Source organism: Haemorhous mexicanus, chromosome 6 (genome assembly GCF_027477595.1).
Source record: "Haemorhous mexicanus isolate bHaeMex1 chromosome 6, bHaeMex1.pri, whole genome shotgun sequence".
NCBI lineage: Eukaryota > Metazoa > Chordata > Aves > Passeriformes > Fringillidae > Haemorhous > Haemorhous mexicanus.
The window spans coordinates 24,986,463-25,012,211 of NC_082346.1; the positions used below are offsets into that span (position 1 = coordinate 24,986,463).

General features: G+C 42.6%; 1 protein-coding gene across 7 annotated transcripts in view; it reads left to right on the plus strand.

Moving 5' to 3' along the window:
• The window catches only part of TSPAN18 (tetraspanin 18), a 122,113-nt gene that overhangs the window by 47,463 nt on the left and 48,901 nt on the right, over positions 1-25,749 (plus strand). For 3 of the 7 annotated variants that reach the window (XM_059849288.1, XM_059849287.1, XM_059849289.1), the window contains exon 2: positions 15,217-15,347. The exons of 2 other annotated variants lie outside the window; for them this stretch is intronic. The gene's annotated coding sequence lies outside the window, so the exon portion shown is untranslated. Of the gene's footprint in view, positions 1-3,679; positions 3,860-15,216; positions 15,348-25,749 lie in introns of all 7 variants that reach the window. 2 more of the 7 variants (XM_059849286.1, XM_059849291.1) reach the window with 2 other exon arrangements.

Below are 25,749 nucleotides of genomic sequence, written 5' to 3' on the forward strand. Positions count from 1 at the left end.
TGGGCTGGGAGATCTCCAAGGGTTCCTGGGCAAACTCTGCCCAGGCTCTGCAGCTGGGGAGTGTGAAACAGCTACACTGCTACTTCATCCTGAGAGGTAGGAGGGCAAGAACTGTACAGAAAAGAGTTAAAGTCAGTCACCCCAAGAAGTGTGGCAGGTTCCTAATGGCCTGCTGCCTGAGCTTTTCATCCTGACAGCATCTCTCCTCCTTAAACACTTTGTGAAATTTTGAAAAATTATTTGGATGTCTTTATGACAGTGGCATTTGCTCAGGAGGAGCTGTCTGTTTGTTTAAATACAGCCCCAAAGGAGGTGCTTGTTTTCCTAGGATTTCCTCTAACTGCTGACCCAAACAGGAGAAGAGAGTGTCCAGGGAAGGGACATCACTGAAGCCTGGCTGAGTGCTGCCAGAAGTGTGATTAATCTTGACTATACAACTGTGCCAGAGCCTCTTCCAAAGTGCTGGACTGCAAACCAAACACATAGCAGACTTGTGAGAACTATCATGTCCTTTTCAATTACTTTGTCTTACTCTCAATTCCAAACACATCAGTCTTGTTTGAAGGCTTCGTTATACCCCACTGCTAATGCAAGTTGTAATCTGTCCTTGTTACAACACTTACTGCCAGTAAAGCTCATGTGGACAAGGAGAGGTACAATTGCAGGGAAAACCAGTATTTAGCAAAAAGTAATCATTTATTTAAGTTGCCCTCCTGCTTTTTGGAGATATCAAGATACACCTGAGAGCAAGTTCTTCATCTGGTCTAGTACCTGACTTGAAGGGAGCAGTATGAGTTGTCTGAGACCACTTGTAAAGCACACAGGAAGTGCAACAAGTCTCATGGTTGTTGACATTTCCCCAAATGTGTAATTCATGGAAGGCTGTGGAGATATGTTGCACTGCTGAGGTGTAACAAGTAGGGTCTAAACTTTTTAGGAGGGGCAGGTGGTAGAACCCCAAATGAATGAAGATGCATGACAAAATGTAGAATCCCCGAACCCTCAAATTGTGTGGGAGGGAGGTTGCTTCCGCCCTTCTGCTGCTCTGGTTTCTGTGATTTAGCAAACTGGGTTATTTAGTCAATGTGACTCATTTCTCTCAGACCATCCACTGCAGTGCTCCTAATTTCAGGTCAGGAGGAAGGAAGCAAAGGCTTCTGTGTGAAACAAAGGATGTCACGTACTGATCTCCATTGTTACAGCAGTGGAGGAACTGGTGTAATAACCAAACGAAGATCAAATGAAATTCAAAATTGATGAGAGAAGCAGAATGATAAAATAATTTCAAAATGTTGCAAAATCTCTGCAGCAACGTTGGCTCCTGCCATTTTATTCCTGAGGTTAAGGAAACCTAGTGTTTTTGCAAGATCTGTGGCTCCAGGAATTCTCCTTCAGAATAAGACCCTTCTAAAAATGTATTTCCTTTTTCTCCTGGAGTAATCTTGTTAAGTTGAACAGGGCCAGCTTTCCTTGTATTCCATAACATGCTGTTTTCCTCATGAACTGGGAGGCTCGTGAATTTTCCATCCGGAACTGTCGCCATGGACCTGGGGGACTGAGGCTTGTTGGTGACTGCTTGCTGCCTCTCCGTGCAGTATTGTGGTAAATTCAACAAATAATTGATTTACCAGTGCAGGAAGGTCACCAATCCTCTTTCTATAGCTGTCATGTACAGCTTGAGATCCCTGTCCTGCAGCTCTTAGCTCTTGGAAAATACCTCACTAGGAGGGCTTGTGGTCTTTTTTTTTCCCCAACTGCACAATGGTGGCAAATCAGGGTGCTTTAAATTTTTAAAGGATTAAAGAGGGCTGTGCTGTGTATTGAATCGCAGGTCACTGCTCTTCTCCAAATCAAGAGAATGAAATTGTTATCTGGTATGGTCACCTGCAGGAATGAAATTGAATAATGACATTAGTACATTCAAGTACAGATTCATTGACGTCAGGTTTTGCTCAAATTTGGCGAGAGCGAATCAGATTACTCAGCCATCAAGTTTCATCATCGTGTCTCCATCACACACTAATGGCTTATGCCTTGGGGATCAGCAGAATTATAAATAAAGGTATTATTCTAATGTACCTGATTGGTAATCGAATATAATACAAGAAAGAAAATGCCTTTTCAACCCCTGGTATAATTACTTATGTCTTCTCATGATGAATCATAAATGTTCTTTTGATATCTACACGATAATTTGTAGAAATTTTAAAATACATTTTCATGTGAGCTCCTCTATTGACAGATTGTCTGCAAATAACTTACTGACTCTTCAACTGCACAACTTATTTGAAATTATTCATAGATTGCTTCTTGGTTTGCTGATTGTTTACAGGCAACTCCTTTTTAGTATTCAGTGGCTGGTATTCAAGTGTTCAGCTTCCAGCTGCACGATTCAGTTTGTATTTTGACATATAGGTCACACAATAGTATTTCTGCTCCCTGACTAAATGCGTATAATTCATAGGATCTAGCTTCTTGCACGAATATTTGCATTGAATTACAAAATTCTTATTCTGCAGCCATTCTTTAGCACTTGATTATCAGCAGAAACTGAAACAATCCTTTTTAATCTTATTTACAGAGTATTTATGGAAATGCTAATGCACAGTGGACATTACCATAAATGAACAAATTTGCTGTAAAGCTTCAGCTATGCACTCAGCTGCATCTTTATTAATTTCACTCTCTTTGTCCGTCTTCTTGCTATGATCTCAAAATATTATTATTTTAAGTTTTTTTTTTTTTTTGGCATACGTGAGATTAAGTAATTTTAGGAAAAATTTATACATATATATTGGTGAGTTATAAGCTTTTCCTGTGGAAACTGCATATAGTGACCTCTACCCTCAGTGATGCTTGCAGAGTCCCCTATATGTGCCCTTCCATCTGATTTTGCAAGACTTTTCCTGTTATATGTTGCTAGAACTCCACAGTTCTGTTTAAAACCACAATACCATGAATATAAAATCAATAGGCAAATAAAATCCAACACTAACTGCTCCAGCCAGAGCCATTAAATGAGCAATAGCCAGCTGCTCTTATGGGTCCCAATCTTTGGTTTGTGGTCCCACAGATCCCTTTTTCCCCCGCTGTCCCCAACTGCACCTTGCTCTGTAGAGATAAAATGATTGCAAATGTGGAGACATTTCAGTCCAAGGATTGCATTGGAAAGCAGAGAGCATGTTTGAAATTCTTGTACACATTTCTAAAATAACATTGAGAAACATGCCCTTCTGCTGTTCAGAGATAAGGGCAAACTGCCCTGGAAGCACTAAAGTATACAAAATAAAAAGTATTATTGCTGTTTCTTAGTATGGTCCATGGACCATTTTGAAAACACTACTACTATTTTTCTTCACACATTCAAATAACCACAGTGCAAGGCATCTGGCCTCTCTGGATTCTGTTTGCTGTGTTTTCCTACACCTCTCACTGGTCCCTCGGGGTCAGGAGGGTGTTTATTACAAATGAATGTTTAATGTCTGCCTTGGAAAGCTTCTTGTCTGGCTTGGAATTTCTGGTTGCAGTGGAGAAGGGCCCTGTGGAGCATTATGTGGGCCCTGAGAGTAGTTCCTGCATCTTGTTTTTGCTTTTAGCGAGGGCTTCCTTGTCTTACTGGTTGGCAGCTCATTTGGCAGAGCTGACACTGAATAGATTGTTTGACCTTCTTCGTTTCCAGTTAACCCCTGGTACAGGAGTCCACTGAGAGTGAGCCGTGGAGACAGGACAGCCAAAGGAGATCCCTGACTCAGCTGGCCCTGGGTTCCAGCAGGACACTGTGGCAGCTGCTCAGAGGAGACACTGGGAAAGCAAAGCCCAAAGTGAACCAAATACTTCCACCACCTGTCTTGCTCCTGAGGTGAGGCCCAAGAGGGAAAGAAGTCTTTAGTTGAAGACACTTGTGCCATAGCATTGCTCTGACTGCTTTTACCTGGGATGGCAGCCGGTGCCTGAATCTTGGCTTTCCTTCCCACCTGCCTTTAATTTAAAAGTGCAGCTGGTTTCTGCTGTAGCTAGGAGATGGAGTGTTCTGAATGCTTTAACAGCATGTAAAAACTCTGGCAAGCTCACTCTGAGGTGTACTTAGATGAGGGATATGCATGCTACACCTCTCCTTACTGTCTTGAGACTGACATGCTTGTGCCTTGGAGGAGTTGTCTGGTAATTTGCCCGGCTGGGCTGGAGCTGTGCAAGTGTTGAGAAAGCTTTCAAAGGCTGTAAATCTTGATTGCACCATCCATTGGTGTGAAAGAGCAACGTTTCCCAGCCGCCCAAGGCTTTGTCCTTTCTCCCAGTTGCTGCACTCATTTTCCATGTGCCAAAAAGCATTTTTCCAGAAAGCACCTCCATGGTCCTAGCTGGAGCTCTGTGCAGACTGCTGTGCCTTGCCAGCTGGTAGCTGGACATTAGAGCTGACTTAAGTAATCATCAATTACAAGCAGCAGCTTTCCCCTGGTGAGTCAAAGGGAACAAACGTTTCCCCTTGCAGGAGCTCTCTTTGGCATCTTGCAGCTAAGAGCTGCTTTCTGAGAGCCTTTAAACACCTAACTCCACCCAAAATGAAATACAGCTGTCTGTCCAGAGCAGCTGTCTTAGGAGCTATGCCACAGCTCATCTGGAAGCCTTTTTATGTACTTGTGTGGCCCAAGAGACCAAGACAAATAATGCAGGAGAGAGTTTTTGTGCAGCTGTTTCTTTGTCATGTTTTCCTGATGGCAATGCCTACCTAGTTAGTTGGGATGTTGTCTTCTCCAGATTCTTGTGGAATGCTGCAGTTAAAAGCTAAGTAAAAGGTCTTGTTGCCAATTTTAAGGCCAATAGGCTCATATTAGTTCACACTGTCTTTGCCTAACTGTTTTACAAGTTGTGTTGGTCTTTTCTTTTTCCCTGTCTCTCAGTTTCACTGTTTCTAGGCTGGTGCAAAATGCCGAATTGCAGATGTGCCCTTTATTGAAATGCTGAAAAAAAAAATTGAGGCTGAAATTAAAGAAAAAAGCACAGAGGAAGGTCAGGCAAAAGACACGGCCATGGTTATTTTCAAGACATACCTTTGCAAGCAGCTCTGTAATAGAAAAACAAATGCAGAGTTTTGGTTGGAAGGAATAGCCTTGGGTCCCACTTGTCCAGAGGAAACCTGAGAGTCAGAACCCCTGTCTGTTGTTCAGGCTGGCAAAAAGTTGCATTTTGACTTCTACAGACTATTACATGACCAGGCTTGGAAAGACAGGCATATCAGCATGTGCAGCATTTTGGGAATACTTCTAAAATTGTGGGCTAATGAGCAAGACAGAAGTCCCACCATTTGTGTCAGTGGCATCTAAAGTTTTGAGAGTGGGACAGATTCTTTTGGTTTCATTTGAAACACTTCCAGAGGGCCAGGTTTTTCAGAAAAAGCTAAGTATTTCTTGCCTCAGGAGACTTGAACACCCAGACTGAGACATTTGTACTGATGCATCCCCAAACCACTGACCACTTCTAAAACTTTGTGAGGCTAGCCTCTATACATCTGTTTGGGATATGTCTGTGGTCCTATTGCAGACAGAGTGTTTTGCCCTCAATTTCAATGGAATTGCAGTTTCCCTTGGCACCCCTCCTTCTCTTGTATTCAAGGCTCAGAATTGCTCCTTCTCTAATTGCCTGAGTCCTCCAAGAGGGTGTTCACTGACAATACAGTGTTTTTAGAACAGAAACCAATGTCTCACATTTTAATAAGTGTATTAATAATTGGGAAAGCTAGAGAAAGATGTTTCTTTGCTAACACATTGTGACAGCAAGCCAAAGATCTTGATTTCTGCAGCTTTCAGAGGGGTGGCATCCCGTTTCTCCAGTTCTGAGAGATCCTTTGGGATTCATCCAGTGTTGTTGCAGAATCTTCAGAGTATTGTGCCATATAATGACAACAATTGTCCTTGATCTGAACTGCATGAGCAACTCCACACTTGCTACTTCCATTATGCTGCACTGTTTTTGATTACTAGTTCTTTAAACAGCTGAATGAGAGGCCAGAAGAGAAAAACAGTGGGATAGGTTGGGGGGAAAGCTGGTGATGAAAAACGTTTGCAAATAGGGAAGATGCCCTTGTAATGAAAGCTGGTATGAGTCCTTAAAAGTACCATCAGCAGAAAATACCAGCAAGAAATTAATATCTGCCTTCTCCCTAGTCAGTCCATTCGATTGTGCTGTAATTCTGCTGAATGCCATGCAGCACAAAATGGCTGTAAGGTGCTCAAACAATTGAGCCTTAGCTAAAGAAACAATTACCTCATCCCTACATTTCTAACATGTGCTTGAGTTGCTAATACATTTACTGATAGTCATGTTTCTTTTGGACCATTGAAAAGTTTTGAAGTTTTGACCATTTTTGACACTGAATTCCAGGAAAAAATTCTGTCAGATTTGTTCTTTCCTGAAAGATTAGTGGTCAGAAAGATTATTGTATTTGTTTTGGGGTGGTTTTTTTCTTGTTTGTTTTTGTGGGTTTTTTGTTGGGTTTTTTTGTTTTTTTTTTTTTTTTTTGTTTTTGTTTTTTTTTTTTTTTAATGTACAGAGAGTAGAAGGGAAAAAGAAAAACACAGCTCTTATGACAACTTTTTATTTTTGTTTTCTGGGAGAGTAATAGAATGGATGTATGTCTTTGCCTGGTGTTAACTTAAGAGTTCTGCTTTATCTTGCACAACTCTTTGGCTGATTCTGTATGTTCTTCATTCCTTCCAGTTTCTGTCATTAATAGGTGCCTTTCTGTTGTGCAGACAGAGCAAACCCTTCTGAGGCCTTTAAGATTTAAGATGTTAATAGTATTTACATTTTGGCATCTGATTCTGTACTTCCATGGCTGGTGTGTGACTTTGCTGGCTTGCATGTTCCAAGGAAGTTTATTCACTGATAATTTTAAAGTTGCTCAAATTTGACTTAGACAGGTGGTGTATTTGTACTGTACTCTTCCATGATAGTTTTTTTTCAGAACTAAAGTTCAGTAATTTGCAAAAATCAAAGCTTTATTGTGGCTTGCTTGTACCTGTGCACAGCCAGAGCTACCCCAGACTCTAGGAAGAAGCAGTTGAGAACAGCACAAGTTTGGACACTGAGGTGATGCAGAAATGATGTTACATGTAGTCAAGGAGGCCTGAGCTGCTCAGTGGGGAATATAGAGAAGGATTTGAGGGGAGAGGGTGGTTTCCTCCATGTCTTGGAAAATCAACTTTCTTTTCTCTTTGCACTTAGCAATTTGATTTCTTGTGCTCATCACCAGTTTCATTACTTTGAAGGACCAAAACCTTTGAACCATGAGCTAGATGTTGGGAACATGATGAAAATGTCAAGATGTGCTATAGAATGGCTTTGTTGCTGTGGTCAGGAGGATTTAGGTGGAGCAGCAGGCACTGGAATGGAATTTTGCAAGATTTAACTCTTCATTTCAAGAGGATAATGGAACGGCATTGCATGTCCTTTTCCATAATTGACTGTGGCTTTCTCTTTGGCCTTTATCACTTGATTATTGGGGTTTGTGTACTTTTTCCTCTTGAAATACTCCTGCTAAGCCCTTTAAAATTATTGTGTGTTTCAAGAAAAACAATCGGGACTTAAGAGACATTTTTTTGGGAGTGGGGGAATCTGGAGTTTGTTTAAACAAGGGGGATCTGAAGAAGATAAAACAGAGCTATCAGTTATGCAGAACTAAGGACACATTCCAAAGGAGAGTTGAAGAGCTACACAACTCCATGAAGTGCTCCATTCTGTATTAGCTTTTTCACTGGGAAATCTTTTGCAGGACCAGAATCACACACACATGTATTATACATAAAACTCTGTAATACATGAAAGCATATTTGAATCTAACACTGCATGAGGAAGCCCATGGCATTCTCATGGAGCAAGCAAACTACACTAAATTCCCTAGGCAGGAATCAAAGCCTTTCCAAAGTAACCTCATTACCAGCAGATGTTTGAATTGCTATAATAGATTTACACCCTTGCTGCACATAAAGTGTGTGCTGCCTTGAATGTCTGGGTTTTTTTCTCCCCTTAGATGCTCCTGTAATTCTGGAAACATCCTGCCCAAAATTTTCAGTGTTCCTTCTCAGGTGAATCTGAGGAAAAAGCTACAAGACATAGATGAGAACCTTTAAAAAGTAGGATAGAAAACTGCCAGATTGTAGAGCTAATAGTGTGACAGCTTGAGTGTGAAAACCCAAGTGCTGTGCTGCAGTATCCCAGGGATCAGCCAGCCCTTTATTCAAGGAAAGAGGAGAAAGCAGCAATAGCAAACCTAAATTAACAATTCAGGCTGACAGAAAGCATCATTTCTGAGTCAAACAAGAAAAAAACCTTGAAAAACAGTGAGATTGACTGTTGTTTATGCACTACAGATATTTCAAACTCAAGAAAAACTGAGGAAGTACTGATGGTTATTAAATGATGATTTAAAATTATTTGAAGTAGCTATTAATATTGCAAATGCTTCTGTTAGGCAACCTGCTTCCTTGGGGCAGGTAATTTAATCCTATTGCTCAGAAGTGCAGTTGGTTTCTTCTTCCAATAGGTTTAGGGCACAGAGGGCATTTGAATTAATGAGAGGCAGAATAGTGGGGAAATACTCCATTATCTTTAGCCTTTGGTGAGTCTGGCTAATTAGTGAAACGCTTGAAAGAGATGTCTTTCATTTCCATGCAATTTCAAAATATTTTTTTCATCTGGTAGGGTTGTCATGTGTGTTGACTGATAACACATGGGTAATATATGAAGCATCTCCCTTGGAAGTGCCTGCACTAGAGGGGTTCTGAGTTGGTAAGTTGAAAGCCCCACAATCAGGTATATTTAAAAACTTCACAAAACTGCACCTGCCAGCACTTGCTTATTTAAGGGGATGGGGGGGAGCATTTGGCCTCTTTGGGGCAATATTTGGGCACCAGCTAAGTATTCCTTGTGCTTATTTACATCAGAATCCCTAAATCTCCTCCCCATGAAAATTAGAAACATCAGTAGCCTATCAACTTTGTTTTTAAGGATGAACTTTACAAGCTGTAAAAGGAACAAATTTGATTTGAGTGAAAAACAGGAGAACAGGAAAGGAAGAAACAGTGCTCTCCGTAAGGAAGGAATAAGCTTCAAGACTGAAGATGTTTTCTTCCCAGTTCATTCACTGGCTTCTTGCCGGATCTTTACTGCCAATGCCTCTCTGGATTTCTGCTTCCCATCTGTAGCAAGGGAAATACAATTTTTTTCCTGCTTTTTATTTGTTTAGTCAGCTAGCTTTTTGGGCAGGGAGCTCTTTTATGCTGCACACTGTAAGAAGCTTGGTTCTGTGGGACCAAGAGATATCAGCTCTTGTGAAATGAGCAGTAACAAAGGGGCAGGAAGATGTGCGAGGGCATGTTTGGGAAAGATGGCCAGTAGTTCACTTTTTTTCCTTTTCTCTTTTGTGGGGAGGGGACAAAGTCATTCACCTTAGTTGCCAGAGAAGTTAAAGTATTCCTGAAATGTAGCTTTGAATAGTTTGCCACAGTTCAGCATGGTGCTCAGTAGGCCACAGGGCTTCTTTGTGGTAGGATTCCCTATTGCAGTGGTTGCCATGAATATGATTGCCATTCTTGTCACTGGTCCCAGATGAGGTAGTTTTCCATTTCAGGGTATGGGAAAAGAAATCTGTATTATTTTGTTAGCATTAAGTAGTGATTGTGAGTGTTAACAGTTGAGCAGCCAGCAGTGTTGGTGGGAATCTTCTGGAGGACAACACAGTCACCAGTCACAGCCAGCATGGCTTCATGAGGGAAAAGTGGGGCTTGTCAAACCTCATTTCCTTTTACAGTATGGTAACCAGCCCAGCTGATCTAGGAAAGCCAGCAGATGTAATCTTTTTGGACTTCAGCAAAGCTTTTGACACTGTCTCTCACAGTATCCTTCTGGACAAAACATCCAGCACCCCACTGGTTAAGCACATCCCATAATGGTTGAGCAACTGGCTCTCATGGGTCAGGCACAAAGACTTGCAGGGAATAGTGTGACATCAGCCTGGCATTTGGTCACTGGTGGGGTTCCACAGGGCTCCATCCCTGGCCCAGTTCTCCTCAACACCTTCATTAACAACTTGAATGCAGAACTGGAAGGAATGCTAAGGCTATGACAACATTAAATTGGGAGGAGCTGTTGACTCCTTGGACAGAGTGGCTCTGCAGAGAGACCCAAGATATCAGAGAGATGGACATTCACCAGCCTTATGAAGTGTAACAAGGGCAAGTGCTGGATTCTGCACCTGGGATGGGGCAACCCTCATTGTGTGGATAGATTAGGAAATGAGAGGCTGGAGGGCACTGCCACAGGAAAGGGACATGAGGGTCCTGGTTGACAGAAAGTGGATTATGAGCCAGCAGTGCCCTGGCAGCCAGGAGGGCCAGCCCTGTCCTAGGGGGCATCAGGGGCAGCATCACCAGCCAGGCAAGGGAGGGGATTGCCCCACTTTGCTCTGCACTGGGGCAGCCTCAGCTCCAGTGCTGGGGACAGTTTTGGGTGCCATGATATAAGAAAGACATTATTAGAGAGTGTCCAAAGCCATGAGGGTGGTGAAGGGTCTGGAGGGGAAGCTGTATGAGGAGCAGCTGAGGTCACTTGGTCTGTTCAGCCTGGGAAGAGACTGAGGGGAAACCTCATTCCTCACAAGGGGAAGTGGAGGGGCAGGCACTGATCTCTTTTCTCCTATGGCCAGGGGCAGGACCTAAAGACATAGCATGAAGCTGAGTCAGGGGAGGTTTAGGTTGGATATTAGGAAAGATTTCTTCACCAGAGGGTGTTTGGGCACTGGTACAGGCTCCTCAGGGAAGTGGTCACAGCACAAACCTGACAGAGTTCAAGAAGCATTTGGGCAATATTCTCAGGCACACAATTTGTCTCCTGAGATGTTCTGCATGCAGCCAGGCCTTCAACTCCATGGTCTTGATGGGTCCCTGCCAACTCAGCATGTTCTATGAGTCTTTGATTCTATGAATTCAATAGGGTGGAGGTGGTGGCTTTGGCCAGTGTCTGATCATGTCATTTGATGTGCACCCAGATGTGTGCTGGCTGCTCCCCACAGCACGTTGAAGAACTCTTACACACACTTGACATAGCTAAATTCAGGTTTCAGAGGTGAGTCAGATCAACCTGAGGCATTGGATGCTGTGACCTACATTTTCTCTGGGCGTGATTTCTGTGGGAAAAAATTTATTGCATAGATAGATATGTACCTTTAATTTTCAGACATTGTTGACAAAACTGTTTTCAGCAGGGCAAAAATGCATTTTGCCCATAGTCTGGTCTGTAACTGGAGTTGGATCTGGTGCTCCTGGGAATGCCAAATCTCACATCTGATCTGAAATGCCAATGAGCCCATATGAAGCTGTTAATGTTTGTGTGAGGTTTTTTAGTCCTCATTACCAACCTGATAAAAAGATAATTCCTCAGCTGTTGTTCCAACCTGTGGGATTTTATCCACTTAATTAATTTTCTTTCTTGTTGGAAAAAAACTCTTTTTATGCAACAAGGAGCTGCACTTGACTTGCTTTTCAGAGACCCTTCTCATGGCTGTGTCAAAGGCACAGAGGCCCCAGAAATTGGAGGGTGAACCCTAGGGGCAACATGCTTGTGGAGGCTGAGCTTGGGAATGCTGCCTTGTGTGCCAAGGGCAAGCTCCTGGAGGGGAGTTAAGTCTGCACAGTGGAAGGGGATCCTGGTTCCTTCCCTGCTCCCCTCTTTTGCTACCACTCAGCAATAAAATGGAAGCTAGTGACATGACCAAAGGATAACAGACCACTTGCTGAATGCCTGCTGAGAGTTTAAAATGCCAGCCTACACCACCCTCCCCAGCCTTTCAGCATGTCAGCAAGCTGTCTATGTAAATAAATACACATATCAAACAATAAGCAGACGCCTTTTTAACATGCACTGTTTCAGGCTGAGATACTCAGTTCTGGTGCAGCTCATCTCAACATCTGTCTAGCTAATGCCAACTCCACAGCTCCCTTTCACTTGTATTTAATGCACAAAGATTTGTGTTGTGTTAAGTAATGAGGAGTTGGCTTGCTTTACATTTGTTTTGGTGTTATTTCTGATGCATAAAATGTTAAATGGGAATGCTTTGTGTTCCTCCTGATGTCTGTGTCAGTATGTAGTACAAACTCTTGTTGCTTATGCTTGATTAAGTGGCTTTGTACAACCATGTGTGTGGTTGTACAAGCATACAAGGAAGAAAAAAATGTCATTTGCAAAATATACCCCCGCTGGGGCCCCAAAGCATAGAAACATTGGGGTGGGGAGATAGCTGTGACGGCGGTTGGATTTGAAAGAAAACTTTTTTTTAAGAAACTAAATTCCAGTAGAGTCAGTTGTGCCCCTTAAATCAAACTCAGGAGCCACAGAGTCTAAAGCCTCAAGGGTGTGGGGCTCAGTGCAGAGCTGTGGGAGCAGCACCCGTGAGCTGCTGGTCTGGGTCAGGTCATGTCTAATCCAGGGTCTTGTCTCTGGTAGCAGCCAGCGCTGATTAGAGAGAATGTGAGACCGGGGCAACAACCTGGAGAAATGCCGCATTAAGCTTTTGTTTATTTTTGTTTTCATATTAAAAATGTATTGAGCCCAGATGATCCGTAGACCACTGGGCCTACTCTCCTCTACTGAAAATTCACCTGCAGGCTAGAGGAGAGTTGGATGCTCTAGTGCTGCTGTCCATCTCTGTCCCTTTGCATCAACCTTGGAGAAGAAGCCTGCTTTTTATTCCCTTAATTCACATTTCTCACATGCTGCTGCTTTTACTCTGGTGAGATACTAAGGAATCACATTTTTTAAAAAAACAAACCAGACAGACTCTTTATGCATGAAACCAGTGTTTAAGACAGCTCTCTATCAGACTTTTTAGAGTCTGCTGAGAGAAAGGAGAATATTCCTGCTGCCCAAGACACTTTCAATTGGATTAAACAAAGCAGAGGGGAGAGGAGAGGCATGGTCCTCCACTGGAGAGGAGGGATTTATATGACCTGATATATCTTGTGTTTCTTAATGGTCCTTGAATAGAGATTATTGAAATCTCTCATCTGAGCAAGCACATACAGAAGACAAAATACATTATTAGTGACCCTAAATATATTATAGCCCTCTGCTTCTGATCACAGTGGTGCATCAGCTGGAATAGTAATAGGGGATGAATGGGGCTTGCTTACATGGACAGGACTGTTCTTCCATAATGAAAAGGGAAAATTGCTACTAAAGATGCTATTGAATCAAAATTTTGATGACTCTTGGTATGCTTGCCTGGGCCACTTTCCCTGTTGTGGTTTCAGATCACTTTAAAAACTTGAATAAACTTTTCCCCCTCACTGTCTTCAAAGGCTGGGAATTAATATTCAATACCTTATGTCTGAAAGGACTAGGACTGTGTGCAATAGGATATTTTTTTGTTAGGCAGCAGGCACTTTGTCCTGTGCAGAAGTGTATGGATGTGCATTTTCTACACACAAGCACTGGCACCTCTCAAATATTTGCCCTTCCCCTTCAAAGAAACCAGGATGTGGCTGGTATGTGTGTATTTGAAATGCCAGGTTGTACAGAGCAGAGAAGAGTTTTGTAAACAAACATCCATGGGAGGCTGAACCAGAGCTGAAAGAGTCCACTGGAGACACAGGCATGGAGAACATCTGCCCAAGTACCATTTGGTGGGCCCTTGCTCTGCTCACTAGACCGTGCTGCCCCTCTGTTGCCTGTAGGATGAATGCCCAGGGTGCAGAGCACTCCTCACCAATGCCCCTTTAGTGCTCCCACTAAAGCCTCTCTCTCATCCTGGGGAAGTGTGAAACAGCACCTCTGCGCTGGGGAGCGGGGAGCTGCTGACAGAGGGCTGATACCCTGAGCGTGGGAGGAATTTCCTTTCATGTGGTCTGGTGTGACATTAGCACTTTCCAGCTGGCTTGTAGGAGGCTTTGTAATCCCTGGATTGACAAATGGCAGTTCAGCTCAGTATGGCTGTCATCTTCAGACAGCATGACAGAGACGGGGAGCTTGACATGTCCTGCTGTAGCCCTGTCTGAGTGAGGAGTTGCTGTGACAAAACCCTCTCTCCCAGCTTTTCATCTCCATCCTGAAGGAGGTGATCCTGAAGTGTTGTGTGATGCAGAGGGTCAGAGATGCTACCTGATGTTCCACATGGACAGTTGGTGCTGGCCCTGAGATCTGGAGCAGCTGGGCAGGGCAGAGGATTTGGGCTTCAAAAGAAAGCAAATCAACAAGGTAGATTAGAGAGGAGAAAATTAACATCATGAAATGGATTTACATGGCGCCATCTTCATATCTGAACTGGAGCTGTCAGGGAGAATGAGATCCAGACTCGCTGCTGTTCTCCAGAGAGGAGCTGTATGGAACGTTTGCTCGGTTAAAGTGATGGCCCCACCTCTGTGCCCCGTGTCTGGCTGATTTCTGCGAGTAGAAAACAGATGCAATCTGGCATGATCCCTTCTCCTCTCCCACTGGCCTTTCATGCCATTCTGCAGGCTCTGATTTACCTTCTTTTGCTCATCTTATTGCTTTCACCCCTTGAACACCTGTTGGTGTCTTCCTCCCACCTTTACTTGCCTCTTAACTCCATCACCTTCTTTTTGATCCTCAATCATTTCTGGCTCCCTCCATTCAGAATAAGTGGTACTTTAACGTCTATCCAGTAGGTGAGCAGATGTGTGCATGTTTGTTGCCTACAATACAGAAGGGGGGTGTGTGTGTTAAACACTTAACTTCCTATGTTTTATCACACACCACTCCATCCTCTCTTCTGGAACTTGCCTTTTAGGGACTCGCAGCACCTATTCCTGGGCATGACTCTCCTCTGCTGTGCAAGGGAGCAAGAAGGGAAGATGCAGAGCAACTGTGTTGCTTCCTCCTTATTATGCAAAAACAGTCCTGTCCTCCTATTGCCTTCCAGTCAAAGCCCTTTTCTGGTCAGCCTAATGAACTGGAAAGTAAGGAAGAAGATTTTGCCTTTGGTCCTGACCTTGACAGGGTCTTCAGGGTCACTGGGAGATGCTTCCCCTCCTTTGGTCCTGACCTTGACAGGGTCTTCAGGGTCACTGGGAGATGCTTCCCCTCATTTCCTTCAGGTGTACAAGAAAGGGTTGGTCTTTACCCAAGCAGGGGGAGGTAAAACAAGGTGGCAGCCTTCCCCTCAGGTCCAGTATGTGTCTTATGTATTTTCCTTGCTGTTTCTGACAGGCTGACCAGCCTCAATCACAGTGTTAGAGACCTGAAGCAAGGATCCTGACAGATGCACATTCAGTACAGCCTGACTTCTTGAGGAGAACAAGTATTTTCCTGAAAGCCTGTCCCCTCAAAGCAGCACACAGGTAAGGCAGTGCTTCTGATGCTCAGGCTCACTTGCACTGGATTGAGCAAATTACTTTTCCCATTCATTTGGCTCAAGAAGGACTTTGTCACCACTGCCTGCCATGTCTGCAGGAATGAAACCTTACAATGTATTTACAGTGTGAGGAATGTTTCTCAGCCAAAATGTACCTTCAGAGGATCAAGACTGCCCATATGGTTGAGATAAATATAGGTTAAAAGCATGGAAGGGATATGCTGAAAAAAGAACATAATTACATATGGGGTATTAATAAAGTAATACTTAGATTTTGTGTTCTAAAATAATTTTGTATTGAAAATACCTTAATTTAAACAGAAAACTTTTAAGAAAAAGGAATAAAGGAATGCATGTTGTGGAGAAGGGGGTTAGTAAGAAATTAATTTAATAATGTTGTTTTGAACTCGGAAAGATGTATCAGGTCATCCGTAAGTGGAAAAAAACAAACAAAAAGCCTTGCAGTTCTAATTGCTATGACTCATGGAAACCAGATCTAGAAAAAATGAGGCCCTTTAGTCCAAACTCTTAATCCCCTACTGGTATGTAACATCGTTCCCAGCAGTGTCTACCAGTCCTGATTTAAATGATGGGATTTTCCCTTGTCCCCTTGGGATACTATTGCACAGACTAATAGAATTAATCTGCTTACTTCTCTTTCAACCCCTGACCGCTGCAGATGCAATTAGTAGTAGGTGATGGGGGAATTCTGTTTCCTAGGCTGTATTTTGAAGGCTTAGGGCTGTATTGTGTTAAACCAGACATCAGTTGCAAGCGTGTTTGCATGAGTGTGGCTTATCTGTCAGTACTCATTACAGTCCCATAAATGTCCCTGAACTACATTTTTCAGACTTAGGAGCTTTTCTACAGTCATAATTCAGGATCTGATAAGGTACAGACTAATGTATTTGAATGCCTGTGAGAAAGATAACATGATTGGGAGCTAAAGTGAAATGCAAAGTCATATGCTGCCAGTGCTAGAGACTCGCAGAGGCAATTTACTTCTGTGCTTCTGGAGCATTCTCTGGTCTCTTTGGCTTTTCTCCCAGACAGTTTGGTAGGATGAAATACCTTTTTGCTGTGTGTGGTGCTGCTGGAGGTACTACTGCACCTTTCCATCTGTGAATTTCAGGCTTGTCTTAGATGAATGGTGTGGGCCTCTTCTAATGTTTACTGAAAGGCTCTAGTTAAATAATTTGATAAAGTCAAATAAATTTGAGGTGGAAAACCATAACTGGTTGTACTTAGTTAATACAAAGTAATGCATCTTTCTGTGGCATTTCACCTGGGTTTTCTTCCACATATTCCAAAACTTCTGGAAAAGTTTTATTAGGGAGAACAGTTAGTTTCTAAGGCAGATGAATGCTGGAATGCAGATGACCGGGTTACACCTGGTGCAGCAGCAGCTGAGCTGTACAAATTCCTTGTGTGGATTCATCCACTTCCAAAGTGAATTAAAAACAGCGTCCTAATGGGAAAAGCAACTGCAATATAATTGCCATTGGATGTTTGAATGAGACTTCAATGTGAAATGGAGCCTGGGGATCCTGAAAAACTGGGCATGTATCAGCCTTCCACGTAGGCTCTGTCCTCTGGCACTAAAGGAGGAGGTTACAGTCCTGTTCCTCCTCCCTCTCAATAAATCCTGGCTCTAACATGCCATAGCTTTTCTGGAGTATTTCTTCAAACAGAAAGCCTATATATATAATCTTAGCCACTTAGTCAGATTTTAATAAGTTTAATTAACTTATCTTGATAATGAAAGATTGGCTAAGTTGCCTGTGTTTGTCAGATACAAAATTCTTAAACATTGAAGATTTTAAAGCTTTGATATGCTCAATGAGTCCTGCTCCAATTTTCCCATTGTTTTTAATTACTTGAAACTCTTTTCCAGTTTGGTGCTTGGCTGCTTCATGTGGTTTTGTAATGTGCTTTAAAGCATGGGGAGGTGGAGACTAAAGCCGGGGGTAATGATCCGTAGCACTCTGGATCATCTGCAGCTTATGTTCCCTGTCCCTGCTTTGCCAGTCAAGCTTTATTCCAGTGAAAGTGTCATTAAGCCCAAGGCAGATAGGCACTGTTCCTCCTCTCCCCTTCGCTTTTTCTTTACCCTGGAAGTTTATCTTGCTGCTCGCTTTTTAAAAGCTTTGCATTAGCTGGGGGGCCGTGGAGTAAAAGGCATGCTTTAAACACAGATGCTGGTGATAGTCCTTTCAAAAGCTGCATTGCTCAAGCTGGGAGCTATTGACCCCTTTCAGTGCAGTCACAAAGAAATTCAAGAGGAAATGGAGGGTGAGGGCCAGCAGGGAATATATATATATATACATATATATATAATTTTTTCCCTCAACTCTTCTTCTTACTCCATCCCCTGCCAAGCTGGTTATTGTTTGTGCCTCCACATGGGATACCAGTGGCCATATAAGGAAAATGGCATAATGTTACATTCTTTCTAAAAATTGATTTCTTACAGTTACTTTTTCTTCCCCCCCTTGCTGAAAGTTGTTCTGTTTTGATGCAAGCTCTAGGCAAATGGAAAGTGGTCGCCCATGGTACACATGGTATAGCATCTTGGGCTGTGCAAAGACTTTGTCTCTGTTATCTCAGTTCAGGTGATGCAAGCAAAATGACAAATGATGAGGTCCAGCTACTATGACAGAGGGAGAGGATGTTGCATTTTCCTTCATTTTGAACTCAGTAATAATGAGTAATAATGATGTTTGTTCTCTTGCCTTCTTTTTCTTGCTTAAGAGGATGCTCAGGCCATGGGACAGAGGCAGAGAGCGCCCCTCTGCATCCCTTTTCATTCACAACCTCCCTTCATATTCATATATGTTTGCGGCTGAAGTGCTGAGTGAGTGGCATGCTCCAGTCTGGGCCAGCAGCTTCCTCTCTGTTGGATGGCCAAGCCCACTGCTGGGGATGAGCACAGCCCAACATCCCAGCAGGCAGGTGAAATGCTTGAGCCAGCAGGAAGCCAGGCTGCCAGCAGCAGTATTTCAGATATGAAGTTCTGCGGGTAGTAGGGTCAGTCTAAACATGCACCAGCTCACGGAAAGGACTCCTGAAGTTTAGGATTTTTTTTCTGGTGCAACTGTCACTTGTTGATGAACAGGAAGTGCCTGCTTTCTTGAAAAAGTCTCAACTTCAAACACATCCACTTAGCAACTTCTACAAAGAAACAGCTGGAGCAATATGAGCACAAAAAAGGCCAAATCCCCTGACTCCAGAAAGCAGAGGCAGAGACTGGAGTGGGAAAAGCATAGGTTTGGGAGCTGGGAAAAAGATAACTCTTGGAGAGGAATGAGTGCATGCTTGTGCACGTGAGCCCAAGATTTGAGCCCTCTTCCTTTTGTCTGCTCTAGTAGCCCCTTGAATTGAGATGCAGTTTTTAGTAGTGCTTTCAATGGTTGCCATCACTTCTGGTTCCTTGTGATGCTCTGCTGAGCGTCCCGATAAAAATCTGTTCAACAACTGATAATGTTGCAAACTTCTTAAAAATTGAAGTAGAAAAAACACAACTCATTCTTAGAAAGAAGAAGCAACAAATTTTGAGGTCCATTTACCGCAATTATGTCACAGTACTCAATATGTGTTTTGCTGAGGTGTGATTACAGAAGTGGAAAAAGGGAAAGTACTTTCTATAAACACATTTAGGGACAGAATATTAATAGTTCAATATTATTATGATGATTATCTGTGTGTGCAGTGACAATATACACTTTTTTTTCCTTATTAACATCATGAACAGTTTGACAACTTTTAAGGAACCTGCAGTTTTGTGAGAATGGGGTAAGGACTTTTTAAAGGTTTGGAGTTTTTTATATAAGCCTGTAAATGGAGACTGCATTGACCAAAAGAATCGGATATCGTACTGCCAAAGTTCTAATTTTCTTTAATTTTTCTTTTGACTGTGAATTAAATTGTTTGGAGAAGCTGTGCTACTCTCCAATACCTACAAAATTAGTCTCCAAGAGAATCTTCCTCTATGATAAATTGTACTTATATTACAGATAAAAAGGGGGAAGTCTTCTGGGCTTTACTTTACTCTGGGCTTGTTATGGCAGGGGAATGAGCTCACACAGTTTTTCTTCATGAAAGGCAATTTGGTGCCTCCTAAATGCTGTCCACTGTGGTACCAAGAGGAGCTATCACAGCGAGTGGTGTGGAACGATGCCATGCCCCATGTGCTCGGTTCTCAAATTACCAGTGAAGCGGCAAATGGCTTCTGACATGTACATGGCTGGCATGGGACGTCTGAGTTAGCTCTGCACAGATAAATGGGATGCTCCTGGCCCGGCAGCAGTCGTTCCGAGCTCCCTGCAAGCTCCCAGGCCACATGTTTTGGTGGCAGCCTGCTCGCATTGCAGCTGTCCCAGGAGCTGCAGTGGCCGACGTTTGCTGTGCGCGCGCTGACCGGGCAGAGAGGAGCGTCCAGGGTGAGTGCCAGGTCAGCCATGCATCCCCAGTGCCTTCTCTGAGGAGCAGAGCTTGTGATCTCAGCTGGGATGGAGGGATGAGGGAGCTCTTCTGCTGCAGGAGGTGCTCATCAGGCTTAAGTGGCTGCTGAGAGTGTGGCACGGGTTTGCCACTTCTGCCTCTAATGTCTCTAGAGGACTCAAATGAGGCTAGAGCTGATTCTGCCAGCAGTGGGTTGACCTTTTGGGAGGTGCTGCCCCAGAGACTTGGAGCTAATCCTTCTGAAGCTAACCATGGGGCATGTGGGGACTGCTTTGGGCTATGCTGTTCCCCTGTGAAGCTGGGAGCTTGTGTAACATGGAAACGATCATGATGGAAGAGGAAAGAAATTGTCATTAGAAATATATCTCTAACAGCTCCTGTCACTTATGTTGAATGCTTCAGAGTAATTTAAAGCTTTTTTGACTAACTCTGTCATGGGCAAAGTGCTTTGTCAAGGGAAAAGGAGGTCTACCCAATGTGACAGGACAGGAAAGCAGAGCCGCCTTTCACTGTTGTGCCAGGTCCTGGGTGGAGTGGCTGAGATAGGGTGTCCCTGAGAATGGCAGTGAAGGCTTTGCATTGCTTATTTTGAGATCTACAAAAGTACAGTCGTTTTTGATTTATGAATTTTGAAAATTATTGAGTAAAGCTGGGGACTTAGTTTAAAAGCTGCTAGAACTATTCTCTCACTGTAGAGACTTCTCAGGAAACAGATACATAAGAGGGGTATATGTGAATGTATTTGAAGCTTTTATTCTTGGGCTTATGAGTAAGAGCTGGGATCAGTGAAAGGTGATAACTACTAAAATCAGTAATAAGGATGGTATTACGCTCTAAGTAGTGAAGTGGTTTTGGGGAATTTTGCATTCAATTATTAGCTCTGTGCCTAGACTGCATACTGACAGTGGGAAGTAGCTTGATTCCTCTCTGCCTTCCTTCCTCATCTGTATACAGGTGGTGAAACAGCTGATAGGATTTTTTGTGTAGGAAATGTATTTTATTTTGTGTAGAGGCTAGCTTTGTGGATCTTTGCATTCCTTTTCAGAGAAATTTGATGATGAAAAAGTTTTAATTCTGGAGGGTTTATCTTCATTTTTTTCCCCCGTTGTTCCTCCTTTCTGTGACAAAACAGGAATGAGGAGAAAAAAATGAAGAAGTAATCCAGATATTCCCTTTCCTCCCTTGTAAAACTTCATATCAAAAAATTCCTATTCAGCTTACATTAAAAAGAAAATAAATTGAAAACTAGTTGATTTTTAAACTTGCAGAGCATGAAAAAGGTTATTATTACTATCGAGTGCCCTGACCTGCTTTAAAGCTGAAGTTTCTTTCTTGCTTGCATTGATGCATTTATTTAGTCAAAATCTTGAGAGCTCTTTTGAGAGAGGAGCCTACACATAGGTCAGCTGCTGGCCAGGCCTGTGCAGAGTAAAGATAATGATAATCTAGTGTCTGGTTTGTCCTTTGTAAGATGACTCATGCTCCGGTTACCTTCTAATGGATGGGAGTTGCATCCTTGGCAGACATTACATTTGTTGACAGCTGTTGGCAGATAAGAAAGTAGGAGCAGCCTTGGACATGCTTGTGCTGGACATTCAGGGCTGTTCTCCTCAGAAGCAAGGGTCAGGAGAGCTGAGGTGGAGAGGACATGCAGGCATTCTGTGGCTGGATGAGATGGAGGGGGTTATAAAGGCAATGCTCTGCTTGTGTTTTAGCTTCCAGTGCCCAGCACATGGAGGTCTTGAGCTGAACATGTCTGCAGCTGTTCCCCTCCCAAAAACGTGGAGTACAGCACGTGTAAGAGTGGACCAACACCTCCAGCAGCATGTACAAATATAAATATATTTCAAAGAAGTATGTTTAAGCAACATAAAATTCCTTTTTTAATCATCTGTGAAAGGTTTATTTTTAAATGCCCAATCACTAATGAGGTGCTAATTTTCAGATGGATTTGTAGCACTGTCTTGACATTTTAAAGTATCTAGTAGCATTAACAGGCTTAGTCCCTGTCTGCAGCATGGCAGGAGCCAGCCCCTGAGCCCAGGAGGGTAGGAGGAAGCCTTTCCTGTGAACTGGCCTTGTGTAATTGCCACCTTGAACTGTTTCTGGCACTTTTCCCTGGTGACTGTTAACGATAGGATATTAGAGTTCACGGCTATCCAACCCACTGGTCTCCCCATGCTCTGCAGCAAGGTTGTCAGGCTTGAGCATTCTTACTGCTGTCTGGGTAGCTCTTTCTGGTGCTAGAGAGAAAAAGATGGACACCCCGTGCAGTGCAGAGAACATGCTTGGCAAGGCAGAATTTGTCACTGACTCCTCAAACTGACCTGGACCATTTATAACATTTCTGGCTGCAAAGTATATCCAAGAGCACATTCCAAGAAAGCTAAAAATAATATCCTCAGCCTTAACTTATTTCTCCCACAAGGATTCAGTTAACAAGAAGGAAAGAGCTTGTTCTTTTTTCCCCCATGCTAAAGCACTCAGCTCTCAGAATGGAGCTATAAGTTTATCACAATTATTGGCCTGTGTGTTGGATTCATGTATGGATCACGTTACTGGAAAGTGTAATTATTTGCCAGGACTGCCTTTGCTTTTCCATTTCCCTTTCCATCTCCCAGTTCTGTATGTTATCTGGTAGCAGCACTGAAGGCCAAAGTCTCTCTGAACTGATTGGAACCAGGAGTTGGCATTCAGCTATTCTGGGTCCTTCTGCCAAAAGCCAAAAGTAAAGACTGTAAGTACAGACTACTCACATGAGCACAATTTATGGTTGTTTAAAATACCTGAAGATCAGTACAGTAAAGCTCTGATTCTCCTGGAGACTTAGTGTGACCACAGGTTGGAAAAAGTTGTGTATATTCCACAAATCATCTCAGGAAATGCGAATAAGTGATGGTGACTTCTAAAAAGCAGTGATGAAATGTTTTCTGGTTTGTTTTTTTTTTTCCCCCCAAGATATAGTTGGAAAGAACTCATTTGAAAAAGTCCAAATTAGCTAAATGTAAATCCAGGTGTTTAGGACTGGCAATATAAATCCCCAGGGATGGTCAGTAGTCCTGAATGTTAGGTGTATAAAGCTAAGTCCCAAAGTGCTGCCTGAGCTTCTTGGGATCTTGGTCTTTTGCTCTGTGTTTTTTTCTATTGATCAGTAGTAATGACAATTGATGAAAAGTCTAGTGTTATGATGGTTCTTTTCCTGTGAATAGAAAATCAGCTGTGCTTATCAAGTGTGTGAATCACATCTCTGTAGTAGACAATTTTTATGAAAGAAAAAAAAATTGCACAAACTTTTCTATCCAAGAATCTTCACAGAGACTGTACATCTTCATAAAATCAAGTTAAAATTAAGTTAATAGAGTCAATCAGTAGTAGGGCTACATGTGTATGTATGTGTGTGTATATATATATATATATATATATATATGTATGTATATATGTATGTATGTATTTGTTAACATTAAAATATTTACTTCCAGATTTTTTAATGCAATATATATTTTTGTTTAGAAATGCCAAAGCTGACCTTTTTAACATCAAAAAATGAAATCTACATTTTCCTATTAAAATTAAATCCAAACATTTTATAAAAAGAGGTTTTGTGTGGTGTTTTGTTTGGGGTGATTGGTGGTTTTTATGTTAGAAAATGTAAAAAAATAAAATTTCGTCTTAGATTCAACAAAGCTTTGGGGAATTAATGTGAATGAATACCTTCATATTATTTTTTGTTTTAGAAGAAATCTTTGCCAGTTCAAATTGAAGCAATTATTCCCATCTGGTTTGGCCTCTTATTTTTTTTCTTTTTGTCATCCAAACAACAGAATCTTTTGATCATCTTACTATGTTCTTTCTGGGTATACTGATGCAGAGTAATTTTCATTTGGTTGGTTTTTTTTAAATATAAAATTTCTTTTTATGCTCCATTTCTGAAAGCGTTTGGGGCTTGTCTGGCAGAAAAATGACGATTGGGGCATTACTCTTCCTTCTGCTGATGAGTTGCTTTTGCCACTCTTAGTGCCAGCGAGACTGCTCTGGTTTTCCCTGTTCCTAATTTCTCATCCACCTCTGAATTACTGAATACTCTCAGCTGCAAGTCAAGGAATAAGGCATGAATGCTCATTGTTATCATCAAATGTTTTCTTTGCTAATTCTCTTTTATTGTGTCCCAGTGACTTGCAGATGAGGATTAAAATAATTGCCTTCAGCACCAGCAGTAGGCTCTGTTTGAAACCTCCAAAGGGCATTGTTTATCTTCCCTGTATCCCTTGCACTGTGCCTGCCCAGGATGAGCAGCACTCTCCTCCCCATTCCAAGTGGTTCTGTTACAGAGGAATGTTGGACAGATACCATTATACACATATTGAGGTGCCCCCAGATTTGGGGTTTGAGCTTGATTTAAAGGGGAGGAGGATGGAAGGGAAGGGAATGTTTGTTTTTTTTCAGGAGAGTCCCTGGCAGCAGTGCTTTGCAGAACTGTTTTAAATACACTCCTCAGGCAGGGAGGTCTGTGGGTGCAGGCGAGCTGTTCAAATGTTTCCATGCAGGGCTCAGGGCTTCCATCCCAAGCACGTACTTCATTATTGCTTCAGGGAAAGGCATTCTGGGAGTCATCAATCAGCATCACTCTGGGCTTCTTCTCAATCAGAGCTCCTCTGATGTGTCTTTCAGGGCTGCTCATTTCATTTTTAATTTCTGAATGGGATCGATTTGCACAAAATAGCACCAGGCACAAGAGTTGGTTTTGCAGTGGCTGAAAGCAGCTGGTCTATTTTCTCCAAAGCACTTAAATGGGTATTTTAAAGTGTAGGTCCTGAAGAAGACAGTGGTGGCAGTGCTTTGCTGAAGTGTGCTCTGAAGATCTCAGTGGTTTCCTAATGGAAGATTAGGTTGTCCCCTTGGATCTTTGCTGTCACCTCTGATCTGGAGCACATCTTGTCTCAGAAAGGACCCCTGTACTTCAGCTTTACAGTGGTGCCATATCACTGTCCTGCCCCTTTATTTATCCTTCTGTCCTTCCACTTCCCATACCTCCAGATTCTTTGCTGCAACTCCTCTTGCTTTTTCTGAGGCAGTGCTGCAAAATGGACATGTTGGGAAGGGAAAAGCTGTAAAAAAGATTTATGTGATTCAAGATAGTCTTTATGTGCATAAGAATTTGGGGGGAGGGGGGAAAGCTTGTCTGATGTAAAAGATAGAAAGCTTTGCCCTTTCTCTGTCAGTGGGTGAACTCAGACAGCTACCTGGTACACAGGTCCCACCTCACCCTTCAGACTTAAGCAAATTGCTGTAAAATTGGTGTAGCTGTCTGGGAAGCCACACCCTGTACTGCAAAGGATGGGAATTGCATGCCCTGAGTTAATCTCCTCGAGGACATCTGTACAAAGTGCATTCAGGCCATTGTTTTCTGATGTTCCATGCCATTGGTCACAAAGGAGAAAAGAAAGACTGTACTTATTTTTCCCCAAAGTTCAACTGGAGTTGAAGGGAGGTAGTTCTTTACCTCCCTTAAGGAGTAACTTTATACTTTATACTGTGCTGTCTCCTACAATAACAGCTGTCAGTGCTAGAAGGAAAATAAGCTAATTGCCAAGACAGTGAGGCTGTAAAAGTTGGTAAGAGAGAAGGAAAGCTATGGGCAAGGAGCTGAGATTGCAGCAGGAGTCATGAGAATTCCCAAGCTCTGAAGAGTGCTCCTGATTTTATCTTTTCATACTGCTCTGGGGATAGTGTTTAATGTTTCTAGTCACGGTGAATGACAGTAAAAATCCTGACTGGATAGTGTATTAGTACTGTGATGATGAGGAAGGTCGGGATACCTGTTGTGTTTGCTGTGCAGTGTTGTTATGTCACAAATTATGTTTACAGCTAAGAACCTCAATGCTGACACAGCATCAAGTAAGGTAGGAAAAGGCCATTGTGACCCCTTT